We start from the raw sequence: 13,312 nt of genomic DNA, 5'->3' as shown, positions 1-13,312 counted from the left end.
CTCAACTCACACTCAAAAAACAAAGCTAATAAGCACATTTCCCAAACTGTTTAATTATTCCTTTAACTCTTCTCCTATTTCTCCTCTCTGTCCCACTCTCTCTCTCTCTCTCTCTCCCTCCCTGTATTTGGAGATTCAAGCAATCTGATTGGCCGACCCAGCAGGAATAAATGCTGTGAAGCTGGGCTCGGAGAAGGGGTCGCTGTGTTTTATGAGCCATTAAAGTTTTATTCATCCCTGCACTGAGGCAGCCTTCGGCCACGGGGTCACCATGCTTTAAATAAACTCCCATCATTCCTCTGCCCCCCCCCTCCCTCCCCCCCCCCTCCCCAATATCTGCCTTCCCACCCCCCCACTCCCAAACCCTTCCACCCACAGACTTAATGGACTGTTTATTGTTTGATGTTCAAGTCCGACTTCATCATTTTTTCCCTCTCTCACTCTCTCTCTGTTTTTTGCCCTCCACTTGTGTTCAGTGGTGTGGAGGTTTGAGTGATGTGGTTTTGTTCGTGTGTTTCTATATGTGTTCATTCATTTTGGCGTGTGACTGTGAGTCCCTGTGTATGTGAGAGAACTGCATAGAGTACATAGAGTATGTCGTTAAATTCCTTTGGTGTGTCGTGTTTTTATCATCATCAACGCTGCTCTCAGCTCCTCTGTTTCCATGGCTGCATACATAACTTCTAATAGATAAGTCTGGCAATATTCTATATTTTAAGTATTGTCTGTAACCTATATTTTGTGTCATGGACTTCCATTGTTGTTCTAAAAACTACTAAAATCCAAAGAGGCACACTGTCATACTGGGTGACATCTTTATCATGAACAGGGGCACTGTAGTTTATTTTGAGTCAATCCCACAAACACCGACCTGGTGTCATAAATGCTCACTAGAGCACTAAATGATTAATCTGTGTCTAAATGCAGTGTTAGTTCCTGTTTGAGTAACTTTTGCTAAAAAAAACTACAGCCCCTCCAGGTGTTTCTCATAAATTAAACTATATACCATATTGGCCCAAATATAAGACAATATTTTATTCTGGGAATAACATTTGAAAAAGTGGGGGTTGTGTGATATTCAAGGACATTTACAAAATCAGAGATCCTTTTTGAATGGAGCTGTAACACCAGCTCTACAGAGAGTGTTGCATTATGGGTTGTTTGTAGCCTTAATGTTGCTAGGCTATCAAGTGCATTCACTTACATTTACAAAAAAAGGTGTTTTGTTAGCTCAGTTTAATCCTGCAGGAGCTTTCGAAGGCTCGTCTAACACGTTTTTCTGATGCAGAGTAAATTCATAACAAGTGAAAATGCATCAAAGGCGTTTCCTGACGTCTGTGCTGCAGAAACGGACCGGGGTCCGAATCATCTGCAAAGCAGCCAAGAATTACTGCTGTCACAGATGTTGAGGAGCTCAAACAGTCAGACAGACTGAAAAATACTAACTGCAGGAGAAAATAACTTTGATGGCTTCCAAACGCCTGATGGGAGAGAGTGTGTGACTGATAGACAGGCTGCACAAATGTGGGATTTACGATTTTTTTTTCTTTTTTTCTCCATAAACAGTTGTTGGAAAAGGGGGCGTCGTCTTATGTTCAGACCAATATGGTATTTGTGACCTGCAAGATATAACTTGGGGCTTAGAAAGGGAAGGTAGGGAAGTCAGAAAGTATTAAGGGGAAAAACTGTTCAAACCTATAGCACAGTGTGGAAAAAAAAACTCTCATTCATTTCAATGAGACCAGTGAATTGGCTCAACGGGAGTGCCATCACAAAGTGCTACGTCAAGGGTCATCAAACAAAAATGTAGATCAGCTTTTTGCACAGTGCAATGTGATATTATTCGACAGAAAACTGCATTAGCCAATCAAATGTGTGTAAACGCATATCCTTGGTAGACTTACTCTGAACACTGTATTTCTACTGTTTTACCTCACAATCATTCAGAGGGAGGTTAAAACTGATTATAGTCCCTGCAATAACTTTCCTCAGTTGTAAAATCCAGTCTCAAAGTATTTATCTGATAAGGTGCAGATCTATTAATCAAGCTGAATTGTATATCAGTTTCTACATGAAGCAAGACGGCCACACCAACTTAATGGTCTGATCGCCGTGTAACCGATTGTTATTTTGTCTTTTCATGGTGTTTGTTGAGAATTAGAAAAATACACAATAATGATTAGCCTTTATCCTTTAAACACGTAATAGTTCATCACCTTTGTGCATGTAGAGCGTGTTTTTTGTGGAGGAAGAGGAAGTAATAGAGATAGAAAGAAGGAGACAGAGACAGAGTTTGCAGAGTTCTCTTGCATGTTGTGTTACAGCTGACCCTATTCTCAACTTTGACACCTGACCCCACCAGAGATCTGTCATGAGAGGGAGCTGCTTAACACAAAATGGAGCCTGGTTCAAGAGTCAGAAAGAGAGAGAGAGAGAGAGAGAGTGAGAAAGAGCAGGAGGGAGAGAGAGAGGGAGAGAGAGAGAGAGCACACAGAGGAGTCATTTATCCTCTCTCGCTTGACTTCAGTTTTTTTTCTTCCTCTCCTTTGCTTTCTCTGTTGTTTTCACTGCACAGAAACAGATCTCTGTCTCCCCGTCTTTCCTCTCTAACCATCCCCTCACCCTCTTCTGGTTGCCTTTGAGCACCAGCATGCCTCCATCAGCGGCCACAGGTATGGATTCATGGCAGCGAGGACCAGCAGGATTCTGGGAGGGAATTTTGTGAGACGAGGCTTTAATGAGAGCGAGGCCTCGTCAGCCGACAAGAAATGTATGCAAATGATATGCACACACACCAAAAGGACCCTGGGTAGGCGAGGCGAGCGCCGGCCGGGCTCCCGCTGAGCACTGAGGAAGATGAGCGGCTCAGGTCAGAAGAATGGCAACAAAAACACCTCCTCCTCCTTTTCTTCCTCTTTCTTTTTTCTTTACCCTGCCTCTACAAGTGCAGAGAAAGATGCAAACTGGTTAACACATAAGCTGAGAGATGAGGTTGTAGTGTTGCTACATAGTGCTGTTGATGTGTTTTGTGAGCTGCTGTTGCTAGGTAGATGGAGTTTTTTTTTTTTTTCTTTTATTCATCTTTGTAAGCACACTGACATTTGTGTGGTAAATTAGCTGGAGATTAAACACATCTGTGTTTTACATCCAGACTTTTCAGACTTTTAATTGCAACAAATTATGACAGTCAAAAATAAAAAAATAAAATTGAGCTCAGCAGAGAACTCAAGTTGTGTCCTCTAATTGTGCTTATGAAAGTAATTTCTGTTAATGGAGTAATTTGACATTCATTTCTTTTGACACTTCATTTGGTAATTTAAACTCACAACATGGCTATTTAATCATCAGTGCGGTGTGTGTAATAGGCCAAGATGTAAGTGAAATGACCTGTTTTAATTCTGCAATAAAAAATGTATTTATCAACAATTATGAAAGACAGTTGTGATTTGAAGTTATTTGCACATTTGATGCTAAATGAAGCCTATGTTTATTTTAGTACTTTCCCTGTAATATTATCTTGTGCATATTTAATTGTGTAAAAGTTCTTCACTTCTTTAAATTCTTCACATTTTTATCTTTGTCTTATTTAATAAATTAAATACAACATCTAATCGTGCAGCCAACCTGTTTTTAAATCTAAATGCAAATACATTTTGACTAAAGTCACTCCAAATATCTTTTTCCATCTGTATATTTAGTTTATAATTATTATCTTTAATTTTAGTATATATAATTGCTGATTATAATTACAACGTTTGTACAAAATTATGCTCATGAAAAGAGGATAATAAAATAAATATTAGCCTTCTCCTATTTCACCGATTAAAAAAATAAATACAATTTAGTTCAATTGTTGCTAGTCTGAAATAAATTATTTAAATTGTTATTTAATGTATCGGGATTTTTTTTTTTTTTTTTTTTTAACTACCGTGCGGATCCACATCAGGCGGCTCCTGCTCTCCTCTTCTCGCCTGTTTCTCCGCTCGGAGCATCGCTCCTGCAGGAATTACGCACCGTTAACCGGCCTATGTCTGTGTGTGTGTGTGTGTCTGTGTGTGTGTGTGTGTGATCTGACTGCCGCTGCAAAAAAAAAAAAAAACAGGAAAGAAAGAAAGAAAACGAATAAAGGATGAGAGAAAACGTTGGCACGACAATCTCAGTGGCGTTAACTAGTGATCGTTAAACGCGCCGCAGTCCAACTGCATCAGAAATGGAAACCTGTTTTTTTTTTTTCACCGTCGCCTTCGGGTGAGAATAAACAAGAGGAAACGGGAGGAGAAGAGGAGGGGAAAAAAAATCCATTGAGTCTTGGGAAGAAAATGAGACTGGCACCTGATGATGTCGACTTTGACACGTGTTAATTGCTGCTCAGCTCTCCTCATTAGGGAGTCTCAAATTATTTTAGCGCTCCGGGCCACAACGCCTTGTTTGCTTTGCTGAGGAGAGGAAGCAATCTGGCCCAAACTTCAACTGCAAGGCACAAAGCGTTTGGGCAGAATTAATTTGTATAATTGTTATAATAAATAAAAACGTAAAATTATTATTAAATCAAGCAGGAATTCAAATATATTAAAATTAATAAATATATATACTTATACATACCTATTTATAAGATTGGTTTATTGTTAAATATCTGATTCTGTTAAATATTGAAACAAATAGATGTTTTGTTTAATTTCACTTCTTTCTTACATCAAATTTGTCTCATTAATAATAATTATAATGAATCTGAATTTGTTCTCAATTAGGATTTTTGTTCCTCTCAGTATTCAAGACATTTAGACATTTATTTGATGCGTTCAAGTGTCATCTACTTCTCTCTGATAATCAAAGATTTACAGTGAAGTATCGCCTCTATTGCTAAATCAATAACATGCTCAAAATCAATGACGTTCTCGGATAAAATTGTCTCATCGATGGCCTGACAAAACTGCTTCACTGCACGCCGTTGCATTTAAACATCAAGCAAATGTGACTTAGACCCAATCAAATATATTCACCCACTGAAATCATTCTCTTCCTTATGTGATTATATTCAAATGTGTGTCTGCAGCCTCGACTTCAGTCCTCACCCTTCACCCACACGGCTCCTTGCAGCAAACACACACACACACACACACACACAGATCCAGTCCAGTGCCTGGGAGCACCAGCCCTCATCCTCTCAGCTAGATTACTTGTTACCTGTTGGCATGTATTTATATGGCCTTGCATGGTGAATTATAAAGCCTTTGTTATTGCCCTGGCTTGGGGTCGGCCACTTGTTTATGACACCAGTAATGGCGGTAATTGTTATTGTTGAGATTACCTGTCAAGAGGATCCGGGCGGCGAGCCTGGTGAAGGCGTCCCTCTCTTGACAAGGGGTGACAGGGGGACGGGGAAGAGGACAAGGGGGGTAGAGAGATTGGGGATTGGGGGTAGGTGGGGAGGCTTGGACGCCCTGATGACTTCTCCGCTGATAATCAGCCGCCGCGGCCTGTGGGATAATTCAGCTGTCAATGCCACCTAGCAGGGCCCAGCATCAGCCAACCGACCCCAGCTGGCGTCATTCATTTGGACCGAAGATGGGGATGGAGGCGAGAGGAGGGGTGAAGGGATGCAGGAGCAGAAGGAGACAGAGGAGTAGAGACAGTGTCTCCATCTCATGTCTGAACGTCTGAGTTGGAGCTTCAGATGCAGTAAATTAAAGACATCATGAAACATTTTGCAGTGTTAAGACGAGAAATATCTCAGCTTTCAAAATGTCTGTCCGGATCCAGTTTCTCTACAACCACCGCTGTCAGATTTTAAACATTACACAAGGAAATTGTTTTCTTCTTTGAACAAACAGCCTTCTCATATAGCCTAAAACGCACTGACTGCTCCTGCTTTAATTTAGCAATTGATCAGCAGTTTAAATCTTTCTCTGTTTAAGATTTGGAGGCGTTAATATCAGACACTATTTAGTAAGTAATATCTGAAACATCATACATATACAGACTGTGTATTTGTATCTTCAGTCTCTACTTAAATTCTGCTTGATAATAAGGTCACTGACATGATAATGCATTTCTAACTTTAAAGATCCTTTCTCTAATAATTCACCAATACAGCTCCTCTGAGTCAAATGATTTCATTTCTTTTAAGTGCTGATTGTAGTGAGATATTCACTTTAGTCCAAACTGACATGACACTGAAATAGGGTAGCTTAAAAAAAATATGATCCACTCAAACAAACTCAAATTTTAATAGTGTATAGATTAATTGCATTTAATCTTTCATGTACATAAATTGAGGAAAATATGAATACATATTTGTGGCCCTTTAAGGTCCCATCTAATTCCTCCTGTATAAGCAACCTCCTTGTCTTCCCAGACACGTGTGCATCATAAAGAGGGCAGCAGCAGCTAAAATGGCAGGCAAATCACTTTTCGAATGGTTTTGGAGCAGCTATCAGTGTCATCCCTGAAAGGTTGTCTTTATCAATGATTCTGCCTGATATGGACGGGGGGGGGTGGAGGGTTGTTGGGGGGGGTAGTGGGGGGGGGGGTAGGTGGGGTTCCCTATCTGTCGCTGGAATCTTTCATAGTTTAAGGGCCAGGAGCTGTTAAGAAACTGTCAAAGATTTGGACAGCTTAAGTCCCCGGGTAGCGAACGCTGAGCTGTTCTCTATCTGTATTCCACTGTGGCAACACGCAGGGTTGTAACACTGCGCCACTGCTATTCCAGTGGGATAATGTCACTGAGGAAATAGTGCCAGGAAATTGTCTGCACTGTTTTTTTCTTGATTTTTTTTTTTTTTTTTTTTTACGACCAAAGATCTATTATGCAGTTTTAAGGGATTTTCTGTGCCATGCAAAACATTTTGTTGAAAATACACAAATCAGACTCTAATTTCAGCAACTGTATATAACAACTGTCCACACTGTGATACATCTCTGGTGTTCAAAGTGTAGTTTAGTAAATTAAACAATATGTAGTATTTTGTCAAACACCTCACACACTGTGTGAATAATAACACATTTTGAGTCTTTTTTTAATTAAGAATTACAAAAATAATATTTCAGTTTTTGGCTACTATTTCACTACTTCTGGAATATAAATGTATTATGTAGTCCAGTAGATGATTCTAGTAAAGCTTGCTCTTTTGAAAAAGAAAATACAGATTTTGTAGTTATTTAAATGTGGTCAAAGTGAGTGACACTGAAATGTTGTAGTCCATTTAGCAATCAACACATACAATATTTCATCTAAACCGAGTGTGATATTATTTTCATAACACCTCCTGTATAATTGTGATGATGTTTGAGCTCGGTTTGCTTTCCCTCCGCCAGTTTATAACTAGAAAGCACACAGAGGATCCTGTGTTACATGCAAGACAGTTTTGCTAAATGTGTTCAGAATGGAAAATAAACTCGACAGGAGCTTTTGCACATACATCAGCGCTTGTGTGACAGAGGCATTCTTTTAAGTGGATTTAGAGAAACCTGTTTCATATTTTAAACAATGTTCACAGAGCATTTTGTTTGTTTTTGTAAATTTGTGACTCAATAAATCAATGTTCCACTTGAATGCAGTTCTCTTTGCTTTTAACCACTTTTGTTTGTATCTTATTGTCAAAGGCCATGCATCACAAACAACTGCTTCATAACTTCATTTTGAATCTTCGGTTTTATTGCTGCAGCTTAATCCTTTGGCTGGTTGACAGAATTTAACATCATCATCATCATCATCACAACTTTACCAAGGAATTTTTATTAACACAGTGTCTCCTCGATATTAAAATAAAGCACAATCTCATTTCTTATTCAAATTATAGCATTAGGCACATATGCATTTATCACCTGATACAGGGGTGAGGTTATAAACAATGCCATTCATTATCTGGCCCAGATGCAACGATTGTTGATTAAAGGGCTTTGAATATAACAGCCACACACACTTGCGCACACACACACACACACACACACACACACAGATGGGTGGACATTAGGAAAAGAGAGAGGCCATCTGAATAGGCTGGAGGGACATTAACTGCAACAATGATTGATATTTGCCGCACAGGCTTTTTAATGGTATTGTTATTCCTCAGAGTTATACCCCGTCCTCCCCACGTCTCGTCTCGCAGATAAATGGAGGTGTAATAATGAATAGAAATTATACTGATTATTTTGGTGGAGGTGGCTGGAGAGCAAGCGAGGAGGGGGGTGATTCATAATCTAACATGAGGCTTAAAGCTTAGTCAACAGTGTCTTGTGAATTTTCTTCATTGTATGGTGAGATTCCTTGCGGGAGAAAAATATAAAAAGCTCTAAAATGCTGCATATTTATGCCACAACAAATTCTGTTGATGGCTCAATATTTTAAAACAATCTCTTGATTTTCATTGTCATGAATGTTAATGTAGAGTAATGATAATGTAAGTAATGGTAGAAGAAGAACAGATATAGATGCTTTATTTAGAAAAATGTGTAGTTAAGAGACTTTTGCCATTATTCTATATTAACTTCTGCTTCAAAATGTAATCATAAATGTAAGGAAGGCATGTGATACTGAAATCATTTTTCTGCATTTTGTATAATTTTATCAAATTATCAGAAGGTGGAAATCTCATTTTGAAATGAAAGTATTCACTTACCAGAGTTGACATACTGGTTTACAGGTACTACACAGAACTAATATCGCCAGAACCGAAACAGAATTTGACTTTTATCTCCCGGTAAAGCCCTGCCTCTCTGTGAGAAACTGTTATATTAATTGGTTGTGTTTTCTTGAGAGGCTTCACTGCTGCTGAGTGTTGCACATATGAACAGCTGAGGTGGACATCGCCAAAACACATTATTTGATGTGAGAGGCCAGCTTGTCCAAAGCAGTTGTGTTTATTACACACTCTTCTGGCACCTGCTGCAGTGAGTCGGGCCTGCCAGGACGGACACACACACACACACACACACACACACATACACACTTCCAAAATCTCCTCTCCATCTAGCCACTTTCCACCCAAATGATGGCCATTATCACTTCTCAATTACATTTGTGGGACTCAGCTGCTGTTTCATTGTGTGCTGTTCTATATCACGGAACTTAGAATATGCAACTCAACACTTATGAGCCCAACCTCATTTAATATAACCTGACACACATTAGTCGACAGGGAAGGTTAAATCAAAATGCTTTTTTTTTTTAATGCAATTTTATTTCTGTTTCTAACAAAGCGGTTTTGCAATTCTTATTCTGCAAACTGATATTTGACAACCCTGAATGCAGTTTGATTCATGCAAGAAAACCCCCCACAAAATGCATATCCTTCTATGCGGCATCTACTGTGGGCTGTTTGCAACATATTAGAGATTACACACTACAAACAGTGAGGGTGTCGGCTCTGCTTGGACATTTATTTAGCCTTCGTCCTAGTGCCTCGTTGCCTATGGCTGTCACCTGTTGTTCTATCTTTCTCTATGTCTCTATTTTTCTCTCCCTCTTCTGTCAACCTCCTTCTTTCTGTCACTACCGTCTCTCTTGGTCACACCACAGGAAACTGACATTTTTCTTGTCTAGCTTGAAGGAACAATTCAATCGGCTCATTTCGGTCTTCGCTTTTACTGCCACAGTAAGAATGTGACACTATTTACTTTTTTTATCACTTTAAAAATCTTTTTTTTTTTTTTTTACATTTTCTCCCACCCTTGTAGTTATCCCTCATGTCACCTCCACGTTACAGCCCCTGTACTGGATGTACTCAAAAATTATATTAATTAATTAATTAATATTTATTTATCCAGACCACAATGACCTCTCTTGTCTCCAGTCTCCATTTTCCCTTCTAGTGCTCTTCCTCCTCCTCCTCTTTCTCCCCCTTCTCCTCCTCCATACCAACATGTTGTGCATCATCCACTCCCTCCATCCCTCCTTCCTCTCTCCCTATCCTCTCCTAGGGTGTAATGGTGTGATGCCTCCCTCCAACGTCTCCCCCACCCCACCCCGCCCTGCCACCCTTCCACTCTCTCAGTAATCAGGGCCAGATGGAGGCAGAGATGGAGTGATGGAGGGAGGGAGGATTGGGTTTGGTCCTAGCAGTGTCTTAGAACGTGGGGAGCTGTCAGCCCTGCAGGGAGAGAGGAATTCTCCAGCAATAAAATAGGGATTTATCACCACTCTACCACAGAGAGAGAGAGGAGAAAGACGAAAGGGAGAGGGTGTGAGGCAGAGAAAGGGACGAAAAGATCAAGAAAGTCGGATAGAGAATGGTGACGTGGGAGAGAAAAGGATAGAGAGGAGCAGAAGGGGAAACCTGCATAGAGGGATACATAGAGAGGTGGAAAAAAAACAGATAGAAGACTCTTAATCATTGTAAAGCTTCACACAGATGAGAGAGGTTGAAGGAAGGAACAAGCAAGATGACAGACTGACTTTGCCACTGAAAAAGACCTGGAAGGAAGGACAAAGCCAAAAGACAAGAGGAGGACAGAAATTGAGAGAGACAGTTGTGTGATGACACCCGTGGCTCATCTGCTCAGTTCTAGCAGCCTGACAATTTCTCTCTTACCATCTGTAGCATCCAGAGACGAGCGAACGCATCTGTCCTGAAAGTAATGCCCAGTTGCGTTCAGGGGATGGGGTGTTAAGCAAAAAGACTCGACCTCCCTACTGGGCCAAATGAACCTGCTAAAATAACCGCTCTCCACAATCGGCTGTGTAATTGAAACCAGAATGTGCAGGATTTGATAAATTGCTTGACCCTGCAGGAATGTTAAGGTCGTAAATTTTTAGTGCGTTTTGGCCGTGCTGAGGTGTGCAGAGGTGTATGTTAAAAGCATGTCTGTTGGTGTGTATGTGTGTCTGAGATTCACAGAGAAAGGCTGTGTGTGTGTGTGTGTGTGTGTGTGTGTGTGTGTGTGTGTGTGTGTATTTTATTATTTCAAAACATAATGGTCTTTCAGAGTTGTGTCCAAGTGGCAAGACACAACCGTGCAGTGTATATGCACCTACACAGGCACGCACATGTAAACGCAAGCCTACATGCATGTGCACATCAACACATACACACTGCTACAAATTATACCGCACAGTCCCACTCAGTGACCAGATAGACTATAAATTGTACCTTTGCTCCACATCTTCAGTGGTTTACACCAAAGGAGTAAATGTGAAGATCTCCCGTAAGACAAAAGCAGAGCTGCGTAGTGAAGCTCTGGACAGGGAGTGCACACATACCCGACATTGTTCAAATATTCCAGCTCAGGTAAAAGATATATTCTGATAGGTGGTTTACTAACAGCTTCAAAGAGATGCTTAACCCTGCAGTGCGGAACTTTTACATATAAATGGACATCTATTACATTCAAGCCCTTGCCAAAACAAGTTCACACAATGCTGCCAGTTAAATCTCTCTGTATTTCACAGTATACTAAGTTTTTAAATCTGGTGTTGGTAGAGACATTCCCACACTGGCCCAGATGAATGCATACCAGAGACTTCTGCCAGCCGAGCGACTGACTTCCGGTTAGCCGTCTGCTAACTTGAATGGGGATAAAATAATTTAATTGTGCAGCTCTTCTAGACTTCCCAAATTTATTGGACCAAATGAATCAGCTGGGGCTGTTTGTGCTTCAGAGAGAAAGAGAGAGAGAGAGAGAGAGAGAGAGAAAGTAATCTGCTTCCATGTTGTTTAATCAACACTGAAGACGAACACAATGGTTAGATTAATCGTATCGCCCACTGAGCTCATCCATATCAAAACTGAGTTGCAATCAATAAAAAGTTTGATTGATGATCTCCTGCAATGTCAGGCTCAGCTGTGCTCCAGATTAGCTGACATCTGAATTGACTCAACAGAACTATTGAGACCGGATGATGGTCCTGGATCTTCTCGCAGTTTTACAACCTGGTCTTCAATGGTAAAGGGAAAGAGAAGGCTCTCTATCCCCCTTTCCAGACCTGAGAATAAACTCCCCCTGAGAAACAATTTCACTCCTCTGGCTGAGCTTACAGATAGCTCATTTCCTCCACTAGCAGCTAGTAGTGCTAGCGACTAAATCACATCAACAACAAGGAAACATCCTGTCTCCACTCCTTTGTCCAGTGGGACAGGCTCTCTACCTGACGCCCCGCATGAGACCAAGTGTCCCCAGGCAGATCACTCTGCCCCTAAGCCCAGAACAACACCTCAGTGGCACTCTCCTGCACCTTTTGGGCCATTCAGATGTTGATTCTTTTGCTTGCGCAAATTCATTATTTTCAATGGAGATGTGCAACAAGTGTGCTCAAAACTGAAAGTGACACTGTCACGCCGCACATTCATTGTAACATGTCTGTTTTTTCTCAACTTTTTCAAATGCATCAAGCGCGCCGCAAGTCATGTAACAAGAATTAATCAATTAACCCCACAGCACTTGCGTCACCCTTTCTGTCAAAGGATGTCACAACATCCGGTTGAAAGGTCAGCCAATACTGGTTGCCAATTGCCATTAAAAACCATAGAGAGGTAAAGATTGCTTAGTAATGGCAGGTGCGACAGTCGTGCAACCTACCAAGCACCTTGGAGAAAGTGGCATAGCTGGCGTTTGCCGCATATTTTTAGACACAACATCTGAACAGCCCCTTTGTCCTCTTTGCCTGGATCTGCCCTATTACCCTTTCCCGTAGGCGGTGAGGGGTCTGCTATTGCTGCAAATGCAGCGACAGTTGCTGTTAATCATCCTAGCAACCTCGCCATCTACAGTGGGGGATGTTTGAATGGTCAACCTGAGATCCTTGTGATCGGCGATTCTATCATCAGGTTTGTCAAACTCCTTGTGTCATTACCTACTGTTATCTGGATTTAAAGTATCTGATGTCATTTAACAGGTCCCTGCTATCCTTGATCTTTACCCCTCTGTCCACACTGTTATTGTGCACATTGGAGCTAATAATATAATGTCTTGACAATCAATCAAACTTCAGTCTGACTTTGAGTCTCTGACAAAAACAATAGAGAGCCTCGGGGAAAACTGTATTTTTCTCTGGCCCCATTCCAACCTTAAGATATGGTTCAGAACATTTCAGTCTCCTCAGTCTGCATTGCTGGTTATAGAACTTCTGTATTGCTACTACATAAGGATTCATAAGCAACTTTTATTTGTTCTGGCCCAGGGAGGACCAGTACAAAAAGAATGTTATTCATCCAAATGGACCAGTGTTAAAGCAACTGACTTCAAACTGTATTAATTTTATAACATCACTGGCCTGACAATTACCTACAAAAATAAATGCCTACAAGACCTATAAAAATAAACTCCATTCTGTCTAAGACTATAAAAGGCTTACAGTTGATTCATTTGAATATTAGAA

The 13,312-nt window shown here is 40.6% G+C and overlaps 1 long non-coding RNA gene across 3 annotated transcripts in view; it reads left to right on the top strand.

The window, feature by feature from the left end:
* LOC121912205 overlaps positions 1 to 13,312 on the top strand; it is a 66,811-nt gene that overhangs the window by 25,792 nt on the left and 27,707 nt on the right. Inside the window, exon 4 of one of the 3 annotated variants that reach the window (XR_006100026.1) lies at positions 2,576 to 3,429. The exons of the other annotated variants lie outside the window; for them this stretch is intronic. This is a non-coding gene — a long non-coding RNA (uncharacterized LOC121912205). Of the gene's footprint in view, positions 1 to 2,575; positions 3,430 to 13,312 lie in introns of those variants that run through there. 3 annotated transcript variants of the gene reach the window in all.

Source organism: Thunnus maccoyii, chromosome 14 (assembly GCF_910596095.1).
Source record: "Thunnus maccoyii chromosome 14, fThuMac1.1, whole genome shotgun sequence".
Classification (NCBI taxonomy): domain Eukaryota; kingdom Metazoa; phylum Chordata; class Actinopteri; order Scombriformes; family Scombridae; genus Thunnus; species Thunnus maccoyii.
Note: the sequence above shows the minus strand (reverse complement) of the source record. Positions and strands in the feature narration are given on the sequence as shown.